The sequence below is a fragment of the Pinus tabuliformis genome, chromosome 6, assembly GCF_031772625.1.
Source record: "Pinus tabuliformis cultivar Carrire ecotype Pingquan chromosome 6, CPIR1, whole genome shotgun sequence".
Lineage (NCBI taxonomy): Eukaryota > Viridiplantae > Streptophyta > Pinopsida > Pinales > Pinaceae > Pinus > Pinus tabuliformis.
This window is the reverse complement of record NC_142292.1, coordinates 1008333660-1008358948: the sequence shown is the minus strand read 5'-3', so window position 1 is coordinate 1008358948 and position 25289 is coordinate 1008333660. Positions and strand designations below refer to the sequence as shown.

The 25289-nt window shown below is 36.7% G+C and overlaps 1 pseudogene; it reads left to right on the top strand.

Annotated features, from left to right (window-relative positions):
• Positions 1-11660: 11660 nt before the first annotated feature.
• Positions 11661-12434, top strand: LOC149262412 (putative inactive receptor kinase At1g27190 pseudogene; annotated as a pseudogene).
• The last annotated feature ends 12855 nt before the right edge of the window (positions 12435-25289 follow it).

Genomic DNA, 25289 nt, shown 5'->3' with positions numbered 1-25289 from the left:
TTATATATTATGTATGTGTATTTATTTATATTATAATGATGATAATGATTATTAACGTCCACTAAAACCAATGTGGTCTATTGGACCTTAAGAAAAGAGAGTCTAATTGTCATTCCTCAAAATTTTGTTTTTGTGATCGAAGAGTAGGGAAAGAAGCGTTCTAAGATCGATATAGTTGGGTTGGCTTAATAAGTCAAGAAGGTTAGAGGTGTGGTTGATGATAGGGAATTGAGAACGGATGTGTGTAAGAGCCAAACAGTTTAAAAGGAAGTGCTTTTCATCTTCCTAATATCACAAATCTGACAAATTATATCTTCCCAAAAAAATATTGAGAATTGATGATCGAGTAATATCTCTTAATAATACATAATACATAAATCACATATTACAAATAAAATAAAAACGAAACATGTGCGTGTGAAATTTGTTATAACTTTTGTATAGAATTTTGAACCTAGAATTTTGAATTTTGTGAAGTTCTCTTCTTTTAACCAACCAACCGCGGACCAAGGACCAAGTAATCTTGCCCCAAACGGAATTCGACAGATATGGTCATATCTCATAAATCATATGAACATGTATCTCTTTTGGGAACCGTTATATTTCTTATATAATACAATATAGCTTTTTTCGTTCTGATAAAAAAAAAAAAAAAAAAAAAATAATACAATATAGCTTTTTTCGTTCTGATTAAAAAAAAACAAACAAACTTGCCCCAAACAGAACACTAGGTTAGATGTCAAGCTCATTTTATCCACATTTAACCCCAAGATTAGTCTTGATCCAATAGATTAGTTAGGAGTTCTTTCGCTTCATCGAGATCTACTTATCGAAGCCATTCTTTAGATTTCATTTGCATATAGATTGATTTATTTATCATTTAGATTTACACAGCAAATTTTAGTTCTTACAATTATTTGAAATTCAATGATTTCTTTCTTATTCAAGAAAAAAGAGATTCAGCTAATGAAATCGTAAAATTTGTTAAAAACAATTATTTTAAACACAATTACTTTAAACAACTTAAACTAGCATTTGCACCTTATGTTGCAAAGGAAACGCCGTAAGGCATAGAGTGGGGAAGAATAGGGACATGTATAGAGGGGAGAGAATAGAGACATGTGAATGGACATTGTTGAAAACAAGGGTGGATGATAATGAGTTAGAGTTGAAAGTATTAGTTATGTGTATTTTGAATATGAATATTTTGTAAATAATAGTAGTGTGTGGAAAAATAGCAACATGTGAATGGACATTGTTGGAAGCTAGGGTGGATGATAATGAGTTATACTTGAAATGATTAGTTATGTGTATTCGAATATGGCTATTTGGTAAATAATAGTAATGTCTTGTAAAGGTTATCGATTATCCATGTTGTTGTTTTTGTATATGTGAACATGTTTTTGTACATTTTTTTTTTGAGATGTAATTTTTCCATATGCTACCTATTTATGGTGTTCTTAGAAAATACTATTATATTGTAATGGAAGAGGTGAAAGAAACGATACGAGATTGTCAACAACATCATGATCGTCATTCCATATTTGAAAATCCATGAAAAATTGTTGGAGCCATGATGATAATAATAAAAATTCCAGCATGATTTTGAAAAAATCTAGCTGATTTTTTTGAAAATGTCAATTACAGTGGTCAAGCTTCAGTATTTTGGGTACCCAGGCATTCATGATGGATGCTAAATCCATTTCCGCCATCCAAAAGAAATTTAAACACTCCCACAGTCAAATTTTGGAATTTGTCGTCCAAACAAAATTGTGACCTCTTTAGATAAGATTGGAAAAAAATGGTCTACGTTTGTGTGGGAAACATGATTGAATATCAAAGTTCCAAACGAATGTGTACACGCATAGAGGATTATTATGGAAGATTCTTTCTTCAAGGAATTGTAATATAATCCATGAGGATATTAAATGTCCTTAAAAATTAAAGCACAAAACTCGGGAGCTTCAAGACCCAAGAATGGAATTTGGTATTTGGTAACATTTTACAAGGGAAACATGATTGAACATCAAAGTTTCAAATGAATGCGTACACGCATAGAGAATTATTATGGAAGATTCCTTCTTCAGGGAATAGTAATATTTTCAAACGAATGCGTACACGCATAGAGGATTATTATGGAAGATTCCTTCTTCAGGGAATAGTAATATAAGCCATGAGGATATTAAATGTCCTTAAAAACTACAGCACAGAACTTGGGAGCTTCAAGACCCAAGAATGGAATTTGGTAACATTTTTAAATGGAGTTTCCAATACAAACTGACGGGAATCACCCACAAGCTTTCAAGTTCATGGCCCCTAAATTTTTGCATTCTTGATAATGTGTTCTCACTATTTCAATGTCAATTTCATGATGGTTCCAAAAAAAATTACAAAACAATTTTATAAGTTTTAATTTTTATCTATAAAATAGCTACTCCATCATGAAGAACGAATATTATTGCTACTCCATCATGAAGAATAGAGAACTTGCAAGCTTTAAGACCCAGGAATGGAATTTGGTAACATTTTAAATTGAGTTTCCAATTCAAGCTTTCTCAATCTGACATAATCACCTACAAGCTTTCAAGTTCGTGGGCCCTAAATTTTTGCATTCTTGATGATGTTTTCTCACTGTTTCAATGTCAATTTCATGATGCTTCCAAAAAACTATAAAACAGTTTTAAAGTGTAAGTTTTTATCTATAAATTAGCTACTTCATCATGGAGAATACACATTTGTTAGGTATTATTTGGCATTTCACATCATGTTGTATTATGCGTCATTGTGTAAGTAAAGCAACATTGTGAATCTAGTGTGAGGAGGACCAAGGTGTATTTAGTTGTCACAATTGATTGAGGGATGAGGCACATTGAAGAGTCATAGATAAGAGAGATGCATTGAAGAGAATTTTGGTATCACATCATGAGGAGCGCTGTGAGGCATTTTGCCACCATTTGGTCATCTCAACATATTTTTTACTTTCTAAAACTAGCATTTCCCTGATTTGGAACAAAGATTTTGTTTTATTATGTATGCATTACAGTGTCCAATTTTTATTTCCCTGATGCAATGATAGTAGCTATTGTTAAGAAACATCTTGACGCTTTGAATATCATAAGAGATGAATCTTGGTATTTCATACAGTGAGAAGAGGCATTTGGTAGAAGTTAGAACGGACTGAGAATTCAGCTTTCTTTTTCATTGAAGGTTTGACATTTCATAATCATCCTAGGGATACATTGACAATTTGGCCAGGGATTTGTGATCTAACTATGCCAGCTAATTCCACTGAGTGTCAGCTTCAATTTCCATATCCAATTTCTAGTAGTTTTAACAGTATGGTTTGAAGGTGGTGAGGGCATCCCTCCCAATCGATGTTTGGGCCCTCAGCCAAATAAAATATTACCTCTCCTCGGATAGAGGTAGCATTCCACATAGCTGTTCATGGCAACATTCTTAGATTAACTTGAGATAGAGGCACAAAATATTGCTGAGTATTTACATGATCATGTCTCCTGCACTTTAGGAACATCTACTCTATCCCATAACAAATTTACATGAAATTGTGTTAATGCATAAATTATCCTGAAACTGATGACACTTCTTGCATTGACCTACTCTGAAAGAATGGATACTTGTAGTTGTTTCCTTCGATTTCCCCATAAAAAATAATGCATTCACAAAATGCTGGTTACAGTCTCTTTTGAAGTTCACTCGAAGCTTTGGTTTGTACGATTAAAACCACTAAATCTAATGGTCGAGTGAAAAGGGATTTAGAATCGGCCCTATATTCCTCGCTTGAATAAATCAGGGTCCAAGGTTGTGACTTAGGTGGTATTACTCATATGTTTCGGCTATCGTACATGAAAGGAACTGAAAACCCCAATTCAACTTCAGGTCCAGTGACCTTCAGTGGAAATCTGGATGTGAAGGAAAGAAAAAGGTATTTCAATTATTATGAAGGGATTGATTTGCCTTGTGGTTTTGCCAATTACCGTACCCGAGGGTTCCTTGTGTCTGAAGAAGACAAGAAGGTCATGGAACAGTGCAAGGGGGGTGTGGTAATTTCAACTATATTTGGAGCCTATGAAAGATTAATAAACCCAAGAATGTTAAGAAAATCACAATAGAAAACATTTGTTTCTGCATGTTTATGGACAATGCAACTCTCACACTTCTTGCCAGATACCATATCAAGCCCAATGAGTCTCATAGAATTGGAATTTGGCACATTGTTTTGGTCAGGGAGTTTCCATACAAGGAATCTGTAATGAATGGCCGCATACCCAATTATATTTCCCACAGGCTTTTCTCAAACTGTGTTTACAACATTTGGAAGGATGCCAAGCTACAGCTTGTTCTTGACCTCGGCTACCGTACATGAAAGGAACTGAAAACCCCAATTCAACTTCAGGTCTAGTGACCTTCAGTGGAAATCTGGATGTGAAGGAAAGAAAAAGGTATTTCAATTATTCTGAAGGGATTGATTTGCCTTGTGGTTTTGCCAATTATCGTACCCGAGGGTTCCTTGTGTCTGAAGAAGACAAGAAGGTCATGGAACAGTGCAAGGGGGGTGTGGTAATTTCAACTATATTTGGAGCCTATGAAAGATTAATAAATCCAAGAATGTTAAGAAAATCACAATAGAAAACATTTTTTTCTTCATGTTTATGGACAATGCAACTCTCACACTTCTTGCCAGATACCAGATCAAGCCCAATGAGTCTCATAGAATTGGAATTTGGCACATTGTTTTGGTCAGGGAGTTTCCATACAAGGAATCTGTAATGAATGGTCGCATACCCAATTATCTTTCCCACAAGCTTTTCTCAAACTGTGTTTACAACATTTGGAAGGATGCCAAGCTACAGCTTGTTCTTGATCTTTTGTAAATTTTGGAAAATCTCCATGTAACTCACAACGTTGATATTGCTATCTGAAAGCATCCCTACAATACTCATACCATGGAGGAAGCCGTTTTTAAAGTCATATGGAGAAATTGGAGCAAAGAAGCTGTGAGGTATCAAATGGACAGTTACTGTGCCAATGGCTTGCAACCTTGGAGCTCTGAAAATCTTCCCTCAAGAAGTGGTATGAGAACTCAACTTTGCTCAATTATGGTGAAGTTTTAGTGGGATAGCATCTGAGATTTGTTTTGAGGTTGGTTCTCTCTGTAACTGATTTTTTGATTTTGTGGGTTGTTGTTGGCATTACAGATGTGGCTGATACTGCACTGATATTGAGAAAGCACACCCTTTCAATGAAGCTATTTTCTTGCCTGTTATTCAATGAATTAGATTTCTTCGATCCTCAGGATCAGTTGCCATTTGCATATGTAAGAGACATGATGACCCCCAAAGTGAGGATTCACATGTTCGAATCAGCCATTTTTAATGCAATAACAAATGTATATCAACATTCTTACAAGGTCAATCGAAGCATTTTCAAAGAGCCTCCTTTGGATCGGCAAATTTCTGAGCCTCCTTTGGACCGGAAAATTTCTTTGGTTTATGAATCTAGAGCCTGGAAATCGTATTTGGACAGAATGTGGGCTACATATTCTGTTTGATTGTATTAATTCATTTCAAATTTGATTGGCTGCTAATATTATTCTGTTTGATTGTATTAATTCATTTCAAATTTGATTGGCTGCTAATATTACAATTTTCAGAAGCTATCAATTTTTTAAACTGTGAAGGGTCATGAAATAGCGGGAAATAGCAGAATATGGGAGGAACCATACTTGCAAATTTATCCAATCCATGATGTTGATGGATGCCATGCGTGTTAATTTTGTGCTAGATTGGATTAGATGACTGATTTACTTCTCAGTAATTGAAATCATTTTTACTGCTTCTGCCAACATGAGAAGATAGAGATTGTGCACCTATATCTAATATGTGTATTGCATTTAATGGCGTTGATAGAGACTGAATTTTTTTTCCATGTGAATTCCAGTGGTGATTCTCGTTATACTGGAAATGAAGGAAAATACAATAAAACGTGCTCGTGATTCTCGTTATACTGGAAATGAAGGAAAATACAATGAAACGTGCTCTTCTGGACAGCTGGTATCCAAACTGGGTGTACACCATGAAAACATTTTTAACTCAAACAGAAACAAAGAATTTTTCTAGGTGGCTCTTCGTTGTCAACGCAATCCTGAATTGAAATTTGGTACAAGTTGTAAAGGCTTGCATGTGCACCATCGTGATAGAGCTTTTATTAGATGAGGTGTGACATGGGAACAAATGTCCCCATATGTTGATTGTTACATTTCTGCATCTTTTTTAGATTTTCCTATCCCTATGTCGCCATTGCTCTTCTATTTATGCTCATTTCTGCATCTTATTTAGATTTGCATATTCCTATGTCACTATTGCTCCTCAATTTATGCACATTTTGCGCCTTATTTAGATTTTTCTATTCCTATGTCGCCATTGCTCCTTAATTTATGCCTTACGGCGTTTCCTTGGCAACATTCTTAGATTAACTTGAGATATAGGCACAAAATATTGCTGAGTATTTACATGATCATGTCTCCTACATTTTAGGAACATCTACTCTATCCCATAACAAATTTACATGAAATTGTGTTAATGCATAAATTATCCTGAAACTGATGAAATAGCCTCCGCAAGACATTAAACCACCTTCACCATACTAATTACTAGATGATTAGTAACATTTATACATGGCCAACGGCTCCAACTTTGGGGGAAATAGGCTTTCAGCATTTATATATGCCACCCAAAATGCTCATAGAAAATGTCAAATTCAAAGTCCCAGAGTCCTAATTTTGGAAAAATGGATTTTGGAAAAATGGAATGTAAGCATTGATGTATGCCAAGCGTAATGCTGGCACAAAATATCAAATTCACACTAATCCAATAATTCATATATGGACAAAATAAAAGGGCTGCTTCAAACCTACAGGCCTAGAATCAATAAAGGAAGCAGAATTTCACATGTAAAAACTATGATTACCTTGTTAAAGAATAAGTAGTTCTATTTCACATATATCCCATATTACCTTGGAAGGCAAAAGCAATCCAAAATGAAATTTCACATGTAAAAATTATGACTACCCTGCTCCAGAATTAATGGTTTTATTCTACATCGATGCAATATTATCTTCAAAAGAAAAATATGACAGGAGTACATTGGATTACAAAATTGTGAATACAAATCCTACACAACTCAATTCACTACACAGAAAAACCAATACAATCCGCAACAAAATTTCAAGAAAAATTATGAACTATCTATTCTATAAAGGAATCTCAATGACGACATTATCCGTGAGAATCAAAATTAATATTACCCATAATATCTAACTGAGGCCCAAGTGCCTGTTCTTCTGCAGGGTTAATCTCCACTGAATTCTGAGGCTTTTCGGTCGATGGGTGTTTGATCGATATTAATAATTTCAACACTGCCTGTGCAAATGGGGCATATGTAGCGCTGGGAGAGCCAAACATCTGCGCAGGGAACATGGAAACAATGGCTACATTTTGGTAACACAAGGCATTTATCACCATCCTTGAATTGATCAAGACAAACCATGCATTCAAGATCGATGTTGATGCAAATATTTTCGACATCATTCTTCTTATCATTGCTGCTCTGTTCGGCGTTGGTGGTGCAAAAGGAAATAGGCAATTTCTGGGAATCAAACTCAAAAAGACCAGATCTTAGGGTGAACGGCGAGGGCGAAAATTCATGAACCGTTTCAGTTTCATGAACCGTTTTAATTTTGGATCAACGATCAAGCTTTGTTTGATCGTCTAACACCACAAATCCACAGTGAATAATAGGACACGGCAACAGCTGGGGTAATTTATTTCAAAGGGAAACGCTACAGTGTAAAAATCAGACTCAAAAAGACCAAATCTTAGGGTGAAAAGCGAGGGCGAAAATTCATGAACAGTTTCAGTTTCATGAACCGTTTTAATTTTGGATCAACGATCAAGCTTTGTTTGATCGTCTAACACCACAAATCCACGGTGAATAATAGGACACGGCGACGGCTGGGGTAATTCATTTCAAAGGGAAACGCTACGGCGTAATAATTATTAATAGAATGTATTATTGATATTTCTGTACTTTATGATCCATCGGTCAGTTCACAGTGGTGTCTACAATTGTGTAGTTCCCATTGTGTAGAGAGTCTGAGGACTATGCGATGTGAATGTTCCGCCCAGAAGCAATTTCGATATATTTCTGTAAATGGCTTTAGTCAAATGAATCCCATCCCAGTTGAAATGTTGTCCAGGATTTGTACACACAGATGCTCCTACAGCATCGCATGTTACGCTCAAATTGTAATTATATCAACTACCCATTCCACAACAAGCCTGTAACACATTATTCTATGGCCCAAAATTCTATGGAGTTCAAAATTTTGAGGGTTGCCCCGTGAAAGTCTGCAAAAACAAATTTAACTTGTGGATATTGTGCTTTAAGTTTTTTCACTCAGGCTTATAGAACATCATTCCCAGTTTTGGATAAATTGTTAAACCTCGGAATGCACCCTATGTTGTCCATTGGTTCTCCAGATGGAGTGTATAGTGTTAAATACGACGGTGAGTAGCCAATGGGCAAGTTCTTTTGTACTAAAACCTTCTTTGCTCTGCCCACAGTAATAAATTTCTACAGTGCATTTTCAATCTTGGCCACAACTAAAGGGACAAAGCTAGACACTTCTTGCATTGACCTACTCTAAAAGAATGGATACTTGTAGTTGTTTCCTTCGATTTCCCCCATAAAAAATAATGCATTCACAAAATGCTGGTTACAGTCTCTTTTGAAGTTCACTCGAAACTTTGGTTTGTACGATTAAAACCACTAAATCTAATGGTCGAGTGAAAAGGGATTTAGAATCGGCCCTATATTCCTCGCTTGAAGAAACCAGGGTCCAAGGTTGTGACTTAGGTGGTATTACTCATATGTTTCTTCCATTTTTGTTGATACCCCTGCATTCTTTCTATGTGCCTACATTCCATAGGGTGTTGAAGAAAGAATACTTTTGTATTAATTGCAGCAACTCATCGAGTCACTTGCTCATGTGAATTCCTCTTTTTTCAAATTTTGGATTTTACAATGAAATTGCAATCGATTTTCTTTGAGATATTTTTCAGGACAGTTCTATTCAAAACTTGAACATGGCCAATATATTGAAATAACACCATGAGAGCCTCAGAACTTGTGCCTCCATTTATAAGCTATCTTAACTAACCCATTTCTTTTGGTAATCCAACTAACAAAAAACCATTCCATTTCTTGCCTTTAAAATAGATGGAGCTTGCAATAAGGGTGGGAAAATGATAGTTAATGTGTTGGAGTAATGGTTAGATAGCAACAAAGGTGGGAACAAACTCTATTTTTTATATTAAGTTTTGGTTCTTTGGAACAAAGATTGTGTTTTATTATGTATGCATCACAATGTCCAATTTTTTTCCCCGATGCAATGATAGTAGCTATTGTTAAGAAACATCTTGACGCTTTGAATATCATAAGAGATGAATCTTGGTATTTCATACAGTGAGAAGAGGCGTTTGGTAGAAGTTAGAACGGACTGAGAATTCAGCTTTCTTTTAACATTGAAGGTTTGACATTTCAGAATCATCCCAGGGATACATTGACAATTTGGCCATGGATTTGTGATCCAACTATGCCAGCTAATTCCACTAAGTGTCAACTTCAATTTCCATATCCAATTTCTAGTAGTTTTAACAGTCTGGTTTGAAGGTGGCCAGGGCATCCCTCCCAATCGATGTTTGGGCCCTTAGCCAAATAAAATATTACCTCTCCTCAGATAGAGGTAGCATTCCACATAGCTGTTCATGGCAACATTCTTAGATTAACTTGAGATATAGGCACAAAATATTGCTGAGTATTTACATGATCATGTCTCCTGCAGTTTAGGAACATCTACTTTATCCCATAACAAATTTACATGAAATTGTGTTAATGCATAAATTATCCTGAAACTGATGAAATAGCCTCCACAAGACATTAAACCACCTTCACCATACTAAGTATTAGATGATTAGTAACATTTATACATGGCCAACAGCTCCAACTTTGGGGAAAATAGGCTTTCAGCATTTATATATGCCACCCAAAATGCTCACAGAAAATGTCAAATTCAGAGTCCCAGAGTCCCAATTTTGGAAAAATGGATTTTGGAAAAATGGAATGTAAGCATTGATGTATGCCAAGCGTAATGCTGGCACAAAATATCAAATTCACAAATGCCAGACGCTAATCCAATAATTCATATATGGACAAAATAAAAATAAAAGGGCTGCTTCAAACCTACAGGCCTAGAATTAATAAAGGAAGCAGAATTTCACATGTAAAAACTATGATTACCTTGTTAAAGAATAAGTAGTTCTATTTCACATATATCCCATATTACCTTGGAAGGCAAAAGCAATCCAAAATGAAATTTCACATGTAAAAATTATGACTACCCTGCTCAAGAATAAATGGTTTTATTCTACATCGATGCAATATTATCTTCAAAAGAAAAATATGACAGGAGTACATTGGATTACAAAATTATGAATACAAATCTTACACAACTCAATTCACTACACAGAAAAACCAATACAATCCGCAACAAAATTTCAAGAAAAATTATGAACTATCTATTCTATAAAGGAATCTCAATGACGACATTATCCACGTGAGAAATTATGAACTATCTATTCTATAAAGGAATCTCAATGACGACATTATCCGCGTGAGAATCAGAATTAATATTACCCATAATATCTAACTGAGGCCCAAGTGCCTGTTCTTCTGCAGGGTTAATCTCCACTGAATTCTGAGGCTTTTCGGTCGATGGGTGTTGATCAACATTAATAATTTCAACACTGCCTCTGCAAATGGGGCATATGGAGCGCTGGGAGAGCCAAACATCTGCACAGGGAACATGGAAACAATGGCTACATTTTGGTAACACAAGGCATTTATCACCATCCTTGAATTGATCAAGACAAACCAAGACTACGATGCAGTGGAGAAGACGTAGCAATCGCCATGGATTTGCCATCGGAAGCTGCCCGCGAAAAGTACACACCAGAAGACAAGACGCACACGGCGATACCCCTTTCGTTTGTCCATCTCATGGATTTCTCAATTTTCATTTTCTGATGTGGAAAATTTGTTGTGGGTATTATAATTAGGGGCTGGCCAATGAGACATTAACCTCAGTAAGCGATTCATGCTTGCACTTGGATACCAGCAATCCTGTTTGAGCTGGGTGAGCAGCGGCCATTTGTTGAGATTAGGCAGGTACAGGATTGTGTTTGAAACGACAGGAGAGCACTGATTAAGCCATGACAATTTTTGGGTGTTTGGGCTTGCTACGGCTCATGCTACTCATTCTCCAACTCATATGCCTCAGTTCGTCCGAGACCATTTCTCCAGGAAACGATGTACAGTGTCTTCAGACTACTTACAAGGAATTGAAGGACCCTCAAGGGAACCTCCGCACCTGGAACTTCCGGAACACTAACAATGGGTTTATTTGCAATTTTCTGGGAATTACTTGTTGGCATGATGATGATAACAAAGTGAAGTCAATTTCGCTTCAAGAGTTGGGGCTTCAAGGTGAGTTTCCATCTGGAGTATAGAACTGCAAGAGTATGATGAGCTTGGATCTCTCTCAAAACAGTCTTACGGGTACCATTCCCAAGGAGCTCTGCCAATGGCTTCCTTTTCTAGTAACCATTGATCTCTCCCAGAACAAGTTTATGGAACCTATTCCTGCTGAGGTTCATAATTGCACATACCTCAATATCCTCCGCCTGAATGGAAATCAACTTACAGGGGAAATTCCCTGGCAATTGACACGGATCGACCGTCTCAAGGACTTCAATGTAGCAAACAACAAGCTTACTGGAAATATACCTTCATTCACTCACAACTTTTCTGCCTCTAATTTTCAGGGTAACCCTGGGCTATGTGGGCCTCCCCTTTCAAAGACGTGCACAGCACCGAACAATCCCATGGTTGTTGCGGCTTTTCTTCTATTTGGCATAGTGTTAATTGTCTGGATTTTACTTGGTCTTCATTGGATGATTTCTGAAGCAAAAAGCAAAAGATCTGTCAAAATCCCACCGCCAAGTACCAATGAGCCCAACGATTGGCAGAAATATGTCCGAGCTCGGAGATCTGTTAAAGTTTGCTCGTTCGAGATGCCCATCAGGAAGATGAGATTGGCTGATCTTGTGGCGGTCACTGGCAACTTCAGCGAAGACAATATCGTTTTGCAGGGAAGGAAAGGTATAATCTACAAAGGCAAACTGCCAGATCAATCTTTGCTGGCAGTAAAAAGACTCCGGCCATGTTCAGCACAGACTGAAAAAGATTTCAAGTGCGAGATGAACGCATTGGCCCACATGGGTGTTGATCAACATTAATAATTTCAACACTGCCTCTGCAAATGGGGCATATGGAGCGCTGGGAGAGCCAAACATCTGCACAGGGAACATGGAAACAATGGCTACATTTTGGTAACACAAGGCATTTATCACCATCCTTGAATTGATCAAGACAAACCATGCATTCAAGATCGATGTTGATGCAAATATTTTCGACATCATTCTTCTTATCATTGCTGCTCTGTTCGGTGTTGGTGGTGCAAAAGGAAATAGGCAATTTCTGGAAATCAGACTCAGAAAGACCAGATCTTAGGGTGAACGGCGAGGGCGAAAATTCATGAACCGTTTCAGTTTCATGAACCATTTTAATTTTTGATCAACGATCAAGTTTTGTTTGATCATCTAACACCACAAATCTACGGTGAATAATAGGACACGGTGACGGCTAGGGTAATTCATTTCAAATGGAGACGCCTTACGGCGTAATTATTAAAAACCTTCGTCTAGATTATTTTCTTCTATTAACAAGTAGTCATTTCTACCCATCAACACCACCAAATTAAAATTTTATAAAAAAATAAACATATTAAAAAACTTCCCCTTATTAATCTTCTCACTTAAAAACATAGCTACTTTCTAAACCTCTATTCATTTGTTTTTGCAAACAAAAATGAGAACATAACTCCTTTGCATATTTCCCTACATTAGTCCTTCGAAATAAAAATAAAATTTTAATTCTCACTTTTATTATTTTATTGTTTTTTAATTAAAACAAATAACTCTTATTAAATTCAACTCCTCCAATGTTTTTTTTGCTATGTTATAATCATACATTTTCTTACAATTGTTATGGTATAATTTCAAACTTTCTTTTTCACCGTAAACCATACATTTAAATATAAAGGAAATTTGTAATTTTATCTATTTGATTTTATTTTTATAGATATAACCATAGTTTAATTGTTATATATTTTGGAAAGTTTTCTGACATATTTTTTGGTTTAATTTTTCTAGAATCGGATAGGGATTTGTTGGAATCACAAATTTTAGTTGTAAACTCATCACAATTCTAGTGTCCTAGGGTTTTTTCAAGATATTAAATCCATATATGCAGTCAAAAACTTATTTTAAAGAACAAGATATGATAAAAATAAAATTCTTAATTCGAACCAAAAACTCCAAAATGTATAATGGTTAAATAATGCCTATAGATATATATTATTACATATTTATGAAATATTATGTAAAAATGTTTAATTAGATTATTATGAAAGATGGTGATTGGTCTTTAGTATATAGTGGTTTGGGTTTGGCCCTAATCACCTATGCACCTCCTCCCTCAACATCTTATCCATTGTCAATGATATGAAGTTTGGGAGGGGTTTATAGTGTAAGTTCAACTGTATAAGTCATAAAGTCATACTTTTATGTAAAAAGGGAATTTGATATATATGTAATTGACAGAGTAATACCTAATTAAACTTGACTTTGTCAACAAGACATCTTGTAAGAAGGAAATGGGAAGAGAGTGAAGGTCGAGAAGGAGAGGTCCCAAAATTGGCCTCATTGCATGTAATCCCTCTTCTTAATGGAATCCTTCTTCTCCAATTCTCTCTGTCTCTCTCTTCATATTTGTGTGATATATTCAATTCTTGCATTTTTATCAATGTTCTCATGATTAGTTTCATGGAAGACCTCTTTGTTTTCTCTCCTCCCCTCTCATCATTCATGCCTTTTGGATCTTAGTCCCCAATATTTAGATTGTTGGTATAAGAGCAGGTTACCACTCATGTGAACCACAGTTTGAAGCATATTTGATCCAGGTGGATGTTGGTGGCCACCCACCTATCCCATTTGGACCCCCACAATTGTCTCTTTCAGTTTTTTAGTTTCCTTAATTGTAGCACAATTTACTATTTTTAGCAGTTTTTTGGATCCTGAACTTTCGGAGCCGTTTTGAGGCCCTAAACGATGTTTTTTTGGGAAATCTGGGAGCAACATGTGTCCATGGACCGATGTTTCTCTTCCCAAAGTTGTAATCCTCGGATAGATCTTTCTCATGAGCTATTGTGCGCGTAAAATGGAGATCGTATGCCAAAGTTACGACCCTGGGAAGTTGATGTACCAATTTACCCAAACGGGGCCCACAATTTGGCATTTCATCTTCTAGGGTTAGGTTTTTGGATGTTTAGGGTTTTCCATTGTTTCTCAACAATAATAGGCATTCGAGCCTCATTGTAACGTAGTTCAGAGGCATGTAGCCGCCACATCTCTTCTCAGAGATAAGCTACCATCGCCATAGCTAGTTTATTTCCATTTTTGTTTGTAAGCATATTTCAATATTTTACAGTAATTAAATGAAGTATTATTTCTGATGCAGCTCTATATGTATGGTTATATCTGTAATTTGTTGTGTTCATGTTTAAATCCGGATCAGTGGTATCAGAGCGGTCTGCTCTTTCTCTGTTTTTCTTTGCATGTCCCCAACGAGGTCGAGATATAAGGAGCTAGGGCTTGATTTGGTTGAACCTTTCCAAGATCGGCCTCGCAAATCTCGATGGCCTCCCATGGTGAATGAAAAGAAAGACAAGCGGGTAGGAGATCCTATCAAAATCTTGCTCGAAGAAGCCCTCGAGCAACAAAGGAACACGATGATGGACAACTTTTCCCAGATCCTTCAGTGGCTACCCAGGGGTGACACATCGGCTTCCAACAGCTACTCTGGAAATGCCACACCCTTTAAGGTACAAGTTAATTTTGAAATCCCTATCTTTAAGGGTCAAATAGACGCAAATGCCATAGATAAATGGTTAAATTTGCTGGAAGGGTATTTTTCTGTTCATGATTTTTCCAGTCTGGAAAAGATTATTTTCGCTCTTCCCAAAGTAGCCCCCCACGTCAAGGACTGGTGGGAAACCTACTGCGATCAGAAGGATGAAAGTACGAGCTCACTATTTTCAGTCGCACCCACTTGGAATTCATTCCGGGATGCCATCAAGGAGCAGTGTTACCCTGTCAAAAGCTATGAGGACAAATACATAAAGTGGACCACGTTGTGGCAGGGAAGGGACCAAGATGTGCTGGAGTTCACAAACATTTTTCATACCCTTCGCAAACAGTTTGGTATCAAGAACTCTAAGTTGCATTTGGTACCCAAGTACCGCGACTGCCTACACAGGTACATCCAGGACAAGATAGAGTTATTAAACATCTCCTCACTCGGCACAATGTACCAATACGCTGTCAAAATCGAGCAAAAGTTTAAACAAAAGAAGAGATACTTTGGATCTGTGAATCGGAAGAACAAAGGACAAAGCCAAGGCAGGGTGACCCAAGACAACCCATCGAAGCCGTAAGAAACAACAACACCATGAAGTCAAAGAAGGACACAGGAAAGTGGTGTTAGTTCCATAAGAACCCCACTCACAACACAAGTGAGTGTCGGACCAAGCAGTCGTTGGTGGCTGAGTTGAAGGCTTCCGAATCAGATGCATGTTCCGACCCTGAGTCAGAACCCGACAAGGGGAATGGAAAAGGGAAGCAGATCATTGACGCGGAGCCCAATGCCACTATTACCACTGCCAAGATCCAAAAGAATGAGCCCGAAGATCCAGAGGAGGGGGAGCGTCTTTTCCACTCACAGATGTGGGTGAAGGGTTCATCGTTGAAATTCATTATTGACAGTGGGAGCCAAAAGAACCTCATTTCAGTAGAGGTCGTGAAGTGGATGGGACTACTAACCATACCACACCCGCAACCATATATCATCGAGTGGCTTCACCAAGGATGAGATCTCCAAGTTCTCCAGCAGTGTCGCCTTCCCTACAGCATCAAGCCCTTCACAGACGAGGTATTATGTGATGTTGCACCTCTGGATGTTTGTGATGTATTATTAGGCCAGTCATACTTATGGAGGCGACATGTTGTGTATGAGTCAAGGCCTCGCACTGTTATTATTACTTTGGGTAATTCATTATACAGGATACCGGAGGTAGCCCCACCTACCGCCACCTCTTTAATCACTGCTAAGAAATGCAGCAAGCTCATCTCCCAGACTAGGAAATTCATTTTTTGTTTGGTTCGCTCCCAAAGTAAGGGGAAGATCGTCGCCACATCCATGACCCCCATGAAGGGTTCCTCCACACAACAACAGCAGTAGAGGGATACGGTCATCTTCTCCTCACCCACAGGGGTACTGTTGCACTGTCAGGTCAAGCATTCGTCTAATCTAACTTCCGGAGCACCTCTACCCAACGAGCTGATCTATCACCACTTCATTCTGGAAAATGCCAAGTATAAGCAGCAGCATGATCAGCATCAAGTACCACAAAAGTTTCAGGTGGGTGACAAAGTTTGGTCACATCTACAAAAAGAACGCCTTACAAGAGCCCATCAGAAGCTCAGACCACTCCGACATGGTCCTTACAGCATTACCAAGGCTATGGGAAACAATGCTTTGGAGCACATCATTCCTCCATTCCTTCTCTTGCACCGAGTGTTCAATGTGGAACACCCTCGACCATGCTTCCCACCATTACTGGACACATCAGAGATTGCAGAACAGCTCACCAGGGACCAAGTTCAGCAGATGGAGAAACTCAATGCAATTGGGACCATTGCTTCCTAAGGGGGGAGGAATGATCCAGGTGGATGTTGGTGGCCACCCACCTATCCCATTTGGACCCCCACAACTGTCTCTTTCAGTTTTTCAGTTTCCTTAATTGTAGCACAATTTAGTATTTTTAGTAGTTTTTTGGGTCCTGAACTTCCAAAGCCGTTTTGAGGCCCTAAACAACGTTTTTTGGGAAATTTGGGAGCAACATGGGTCCATGGATCAATGTTTCTCTCCCCAAAGTTGTAGTCCTTGAATAGATATTTCTAACGAGCTATTGTGTGCGTCAAACGGAGATCATATGCCAAAGTTACGACCCTGGGAAGTTGATGTACCAATTTACCCAAACGGGGCCCACAGTTTGGTGTTTCATCTTCTAGAGTTAGGTTTTTGGATGTTTAGGGTTTTCCATTTTTTCTCAACAACAAATAGGCCTTTGAGCCATTGTAACATAGTTCAAAGGCATGTAGCCGCCACATCTCTTCTCAGAGATAAGTTACCATCGCCCTAGCTAGTTTATTTCCATTTATGTTTGTAAGCATATTTCAGTATTTTATAGTAATGAAATGAATTATTATTTCTGTTGCATCTCTATATGTATGGTTATATCTGTAATTTGTTGCATTCCTGTTTAAAACGGATCAATATTTCGGTTTCAAAGTTTTGAAACAATCTCTAACCTCCTTTTGGCACCTTGAGGTTTATTTGTTGGGCCATATATTGCAAGTATCACAATTGGTCCACAAGCATTACAGGGACTTCTACCCTCAGACCTTCATTCACTACATCCATTGGTCTGCAATGCAGAGCTTCCATGACCTTTGTAGCAACCATGTTGCTCTACAAACCGTTGGCATCCTTTGTCTCCCTCTACACTTGGTTTTCTCACATTCATTGTTATTTCATATTTTTACAACAATGCCATGGCTTAAAAAAAAATGTATGCAACATCTAGAGGCTTTGGAAACCTCATTTCATCCATTTCTTGGCTTCTCCGTGGTGGTATGGCCATATAGAAGCACAATCATGAATGAAATCTAAGGCGAAAATCTTCAACCTAATTTATGCAAGTTCCACGACCTATATAAAGCATTTCAGAAGGTATATGATATCTCATTTTAAATTATTTTCTATTAGCCCGGATGTGTTTTTTACAGAATTTGATTTTGTTTCCTATTTTGAGAGATATCATCAATTGAAGTCACGCATGTTTGTAAAGTTGCGCAGTGATGCATACCTTGAGTTTCATGCATGATTTTCTCACTTCACATATCACTACAAAGCAAGTATCTTATATCAATGAAAATATCTCTCCAATACCTCAAATGGGTCTTTGACAAAATATGATTTCATCACATGAGAAAAAATTTATCAACAAAGTTGCAACAAGAGGTCTATTTCTATTGGGGATTTGTTTTCGAATCCATCGCATGATATTTTGGATTGTCGATGTTTTAAACCTACTTATGAGGTTCATCATCAAGATGAGAATGTGAAAAAATATGATCATGCCAGCAGTAATAATAGGAAAAGAAAGGGAGTTAAGTGTAAAAAATTGATACATAAAGAACTCTAAAATATGGAAATATATTTAAAACTAATGGTTATTTATTTTTTTTGTCGAGAGGTGCTCTCCAGCCCAATATGGTAGGGATGTTGTAATGTTTAAGAATTTGACTCAGTCAAAATATAATAAAATTAATAATTAATAATTAAACCAACCTAGATCCATTTTGCCTCTGGATTTACCATGTGTCAAGAGGGATAAAATCTCTTGAGATGCAAACCTCTTTTAGAGTGAAAAGAGATTTGATCCCTCTTGGCACTTGGTAAATTTGGAGTTAAGATGGTTCTAGGTTGGTAATATTAAAATTAATAATAATATTTAATATGCATATAACATTTCATAATGTCTTATTTATATTAATATTATTAATATTATTAAGAAGTCCATTGGTAGAGAAATTAACAAAACAAAAACAAAAAATCATAGTTATGGGTCATCCACAAACTCATGATTATGAGTAAAGCACATAAAACCTTTATCTAAGCTTGTCATTTCTAACACAATTGTGGGTTAACCACACAAAACCTTTCTCTTCATTGGCACTAGGCACGTTGTAATCATGAAGGTTGAGAAGGAGAGGTCCCAAATTTGGCCTCGTTGCATGAAAAGGTTTCTCTCTCTCTCTCTCTCTCTCTCTCTCCATATTTTTGTGATATATTTAGTTCTTGCATTTTTATCAATGTTCTTGTGATTAGTTTCATGGAAGAGCTATATGTTTTCTCTGCTCTTCTCTTGGCATTCATGCCTTATGGATCTTAGCCTCGAAAGTCCGAATCAAAAAGGCCTTTCCATGGCACTTGATCTTGTGACTTCTTATTATTTGTCAACTTCTAATTCAATTATTGGCACTCATGGAGTTGTCTCTTTCAAGATTTGTGTGCTTCAATAGTCTTCTGCCCATTCGTCCTCTATTCTAGTTTGTCAAGCTTCCTACATTTCCATTCCCATTAGCTAAAAGGCTAATAAAGAAGTGAATTTCCTCATATTTGGTTGTTTAGTTTGTTATTTCTTTGGGTTTTGGCCACAAGTTGTAGATATTCTAGCTTAGATAACAAAAAATGGATGTCGATGATCAAGCAAGATGTTTTCATCCACCCTTATGCAAACGTATTTTTAGTTTTTGAGTTTAATAGTGCTAAAGGTAGGGATCTGATCTTTAATTCAGGTCCATGGTTTTTGTCTCCCTCCTTCAATACATTGACCAAGATCTTGTCCTCGATGCTTGTTTGGGTACGACTTCCAAATTTTCGTTGTATCTACGTTTTTTTCCTTCTCTTCAGGCCATTAGGGCCACTTTAGGAAAGTTCCATCTTGCCTGTTGTGAAATTCAATAAAGAAGCATTGCTACTTATGCTAGAATATGTGTTGAAATGGATCTCAGCCTTGGGTTCCATTATGAAATTAATTTTATTGGCAAAGATTTTTCCTGGGTGCAAAAATTAGATTATGTGCATGTGCCCTTGCGATGTAGGGCTTGCTTGTACATATACCATATAGTTGTTCATTTTCTAGTCAAGTCAAAGGAATTTAAAATGAAGCAATGAAAATCAATGTGGTGGGTTGGTTCCATAAAGGATCCTTAGTTAGTTCTATGAGAATAATGTCTTTTGGCTTTATCCCTACCTCTAATGATTATATTTTCTCAAGAAAAACAACACGATCATATCTCTCAAAGTCCACTGAAAGTATATTTGGTCCCACAACACTTGGGCCATAAATCCCTTGATAAGTTGGGGACTTAAACAACAGAAAGTTGGGTATATCAAGAAAATGAAGCCAAATCTTAAGAGAGGGAACATTCCCCAACATAAGATACTCCATGTATGAAAAAATAAGAAATCACTCTATCTAAATTAACGGAAATATGGAGAAAAGTATAGAAAGGGAAGAAAGCTCCAATAGAATCCCAACCCAATGGTCACAAGAACTCGAACCCAAGGAACGAGATTATTCATGTATTATTTTTGTCTCGTGTTATGCAATAATTTTGTCAGGGTATATTCATGTCATAAGTGTTTGAATGTAGTTATTTTAAGTATTTGGAAAACTAATTCATCAATGTTGAGATCATAATGAGTATTTGTTGTAATGGCGTTGAGCCTTTTTGTTTGATCAGTATCTCAAGGACCAAAATATATATTTCCTCATACGGAATATAAAATATTTTCGATGGAAAAAGAAAGGGGTATTAATGATCCATCGATTGATTAACTTGTAATAGTGAAAAAATTTATGTTTATTTAGGGGTGATAGGTGCTGGGGGAGTGGTTTATCACTCTGTGAGTAAAATTGAATACTTATTTTACTGCGGGTTGGGAAAAACCACAAATAATATGGAAGAGACATATGCAATGTATCAAGATCTTGTTCAATTGAGAAAGTTGGGAGCTCACGAAGTGATGATCATTGGAGATTTTGCAACTGTAATTTGCCATTTATTTGTTGGCTCTTCCTTCGAACCTGAGGTTGAGAAATCTCATTCAAAGAATGAAAATACTCTACAACCAGATATTGGTCAAAAAATGTTTTCATGTTTTAAGGGACCAAAATGTGGAAGCGGACCAAATGGAAAATTTGGGCACCAACATGAATATAAGGGATATATAGTGGAAAGGAGTAAGGGGTTATTCCCCCCTACCTTAGCTTCAATGAAAATTGTCATTGAAACAAAGAGACCCTCCTTAATCTTAGGGAGTGGTCATGACAACTATAAGGGAAAAAGGAATAAGCATACAACTCAACAAGTGGAAAGGAGGCATTTAACATTCTCGAAAATTCTTGAGTCTTGTGTTGCCTTAAGGAAAGAGAATTTTGATCCTTCCAAGCAATGAGAAGCTAATCAAGTAGTTATTATTGTTATGAGTGGGTAATTTGAGGAGAAATTGGGATTCAACCTTCATTTTTTATGCAAGGAGGATCGACTAAACAACGTGAGGAAGCATTAGGGAAGTACTAATTGCTTTGTACATGGCACAACAAGCAGGGTACATAGGGACCAACATAATTTGAAAGTGAAGGAAGTGTCGAATTATAGTGTAGGCTAGAGACTTGCATATCTCAGCAACTAGTGGTTTATGAAAGAAAGTGGATGCACTTATAGGTATAATTGCTCAATATTGAAGAAATAAAAAGACAATTGTATCCAGCTTAGCATGGAAGGATCCAAGACATGCTCCAGGGATTATATCGGTTCATGTTTGGAACGACTGGTGGATCATCAACACACTTGGATTTCTATCAAGACAAAAGGTATTATAGGGCCTCTTTTCTTAATTTTATTCAGCAAATTTAGTATAAGAAGAGTCTGTATCCCTCCTTGGATAGATTTCGCCTGGGGTGGTGCTAATGATTACAGTTTTCAGGCTCTCCTTATATCGTGTAACTAGTCCGCAAACAGACTATGAGAGAGTTTGATCTAGGAATATTAGAGGATCTCTTTTTGGAGAAAGTTGTTGTCGAAGTCAGGCTAAGCTCAATTCCTATGTGTATCCTCTCCTATTAAGTTTGAGTTGCAATCACACAAAACTTGTTTTCTATGTGATACGTCGAAGGACCAACATGAGAAAAATTCATCCTATTGGTGTTTGTATTCTCATAATCTAGAAAGGGAAGGAAAAAATCCCTTTAAATTCTCTTAAAGAGGGACTCCTTTTATGCTGAGTCATGGTGAAATCAGGTCGGCTTGGGCCATTGATTGGGAATCAACCACAGTTGGCCAATACGAAATTAAAGGTATTTATTATTCAAGTATATTCTTAGGGATTGTAAAAAGCAAGTTGGGAATTTTTGCTCCCAATTACATTTACAGGATTAGAAGTGAAAGTATGTTCGTAATCTCAAGTGAAGCTTACTATCAAAGGGAATTCCAACAAACCAATGGAAGACAGGAATGTTTGAATGTTAATATGGATCCCAGAGTAAAACCCATGTGGTATCTATTAATCAATGGGATATTTCATATTATTTTTGTGATGTGAGGGGGAACTAGAATGAGTAGAAAATGAGCAATACAGTTTAACATTTAGATAGGAGGGTGGTATTTAAGAATGCTTGATGAGAAACTCTGCAACAACTAGGAAGCAAACATTACATAGAGGTTCGATCTAAGGATGGTAGAGAAGCATCCATACATGCAGAGAAATTGGGAGGAATCTCAGGAATATGGAAGTAATATAAGCCTCAACAATACCAAAGAAGTTGGAAAAGGAGAAGGGGTTCCATACCCTAAAATGGACATGTAAGCAATCATGATGTTTTGCAAATTTTGGTTTGCCTTAAGAGTATTTTGAAGGGCCTATTCATGGTCTAGTCTTGAACAAATTTCCCACTATCAAGGGAAGGATGATGTAGGTGGGAATAGTCATGCTAGAAACAAGAATGTAGACATACTCTTGGAAAAATGGAGAAGGGAGATGCATGATGTAAGTTGCATTGTGCCTTTCGTACAATGTTTATATCTATATATCTATATATATATATATATATATATATAGTTTCTATTTATTTTGAAAGAAACACATCCATTAATAAAATGTCCATAATAAGTAAAATATTCATTTTAATTTCAAATTTATCATGCTCTTAGAGGGATCACATCCTTGGAAGTGAAACTTGAGAAGAGATTTTCACTTTGAGGGATTTGATCATTTTAATACATGATAAATCCAAAAAGAAGAAATAAATTAAATTTAGTTGTATTGCAAATGAATAATTTCTAATAGCTTGTTTTGGCAATTTTTTCTTATAATTTTTTTTTTTTAGAAACACAAAAAAAAATGTATTCTCAACAACATTGATCATATTTTCCTAAACTAATTTATTTTGATATATAATTTAGCCAAAATCAACATGGATTTTTTTTAACTAATCAACCTTGGTATCAATATATTACAAAAAGGATTACAAGCATCATTACCTATGGCCTACCACTTGGGAAACAAAGACCAAAATAGTATTGACATATCAATGTCTTATGATACAAAAAAAAATCAATGTATCTATAAATTGACATAAATGCATGCCTGTCCTACTAACAACAGTAAATCAAACATAATACTAGTGATTGAGGAGGCAGTTGTTGTTCCTCCTTCTTAGAAATTATGATAAATAAAGGTGTTTAAACTAAAAAGGCATGCTCTTGCTTTTTACAACAATATTTGTAGATTTTCTCCTCTAGTTCCTCATCCACCAAGATGTCATTAGAAGGAGTGCCTTCATATGCAAGGAATTGGTCATTGTTGTCCATGGGATTGGCTTGAGAGTCTGATGGGTTGATAACAAAAGTTTTGATGTTGAGGACTTCTTACAAAGAGCATCAAATTTCCAATCCATTAGATGGAGATTGTGTGAGATATCTTATTGTTGGCTAAGATGATAACAAGCATGTACAATGAATACTAAGGCTAGAACTTGAGCAAAACATGCCAGTCACATGATAAACATTTCGTCAAACATGTAGTAAACATAGTAGCTACAGGTCATGAATGCATATTTGATCATGATATTCTTAACTTCATCATAGAATCATCAAGAAAGCTCAATGCCCTCTCAAGCTAGTTGCAACAGCACTTGTTAGACTGTGCATACATTAGTCATTCAATAAGTTATCAAATCATGAATAAGATCAATATAAAGAGCACAACATTCAACCATACCTTATACCAGCATATAACCAAAATAGAATCCATGACAAACCAACCATAAGATCAACATAGTAACTAGTACATGTGCTCATCAATCACAATAAGAAAATAACTCATATTAAGATATGCAAATGCTAACCAAGTTAGGGACTTCCATGTACCACCTGACCATAGATTGGGCTAAACCAAATCTCTCTTTCAGTCAATCACCCTTGTGCCATATTCCAAGCATGAATGTGGGATCATATGGGCTAAACCAAAATAGAACCAACCAGGGCTTCCAGAGGCCAAACCACCTCAACCCTCCACCACAGTGTTTTCATATAAACCAGTCCAAAAATCACTAATATCAAAACAAGCTTGGATGCCTCCGACTTCCTTCACCAACAATAGAGGAATTTTCCTATCTCCACACATCCGTCAAGAGATCTAGGAGAAATCCCATCTCCACCCTTGACCCTTGGGAATTTTCCTGAGACGACCTCAACCAGGATCCATGTCTACTAGCCATATAATGCTTAATTAAATAGAGAACCCACTACATCATGGTTATCTAGGAAATAGCAAGGCAAAGTTGAAACCAATGTCAATCCAGGTAAACCCCATGCTAATGATAGCAAAATAAACAAAGAACCATATGTATGTACCATGCATCCAAATCTCAGCAAAGGAATCACACATGCAACCTATTACCTGCAATGAACTATGGTTGTAGATGTTGATCTAACCTTCTTTTTCGTTGCCCACAATTCCTTTGCTTGTTGCTTTCCAAGTCCAAGTGAATGTTAGGACGCTCCAAGAATGCTCAAGTGTGCAAGAGTGTAAGAGAGCTAGAATGAACAAGATTTGAGCCCAAATAGTCAAAATATGTCAATTGTTTCTCTAATGCCTTTTTATCAATGATGTCTAGTCTCTTCCTATCCTTTTTTCCTTTTTTCTTCATTTTCCTTCATTTTCTCTCTAATTTCCCTTGCATGTATATTTGTGTATCTTCATCTTCCTTTTCTCCTATTTTCATTTTTTTCCTTAATTAAATGTCATTTATTGCCTCTTTGCCTTTGCCAATTTCCATA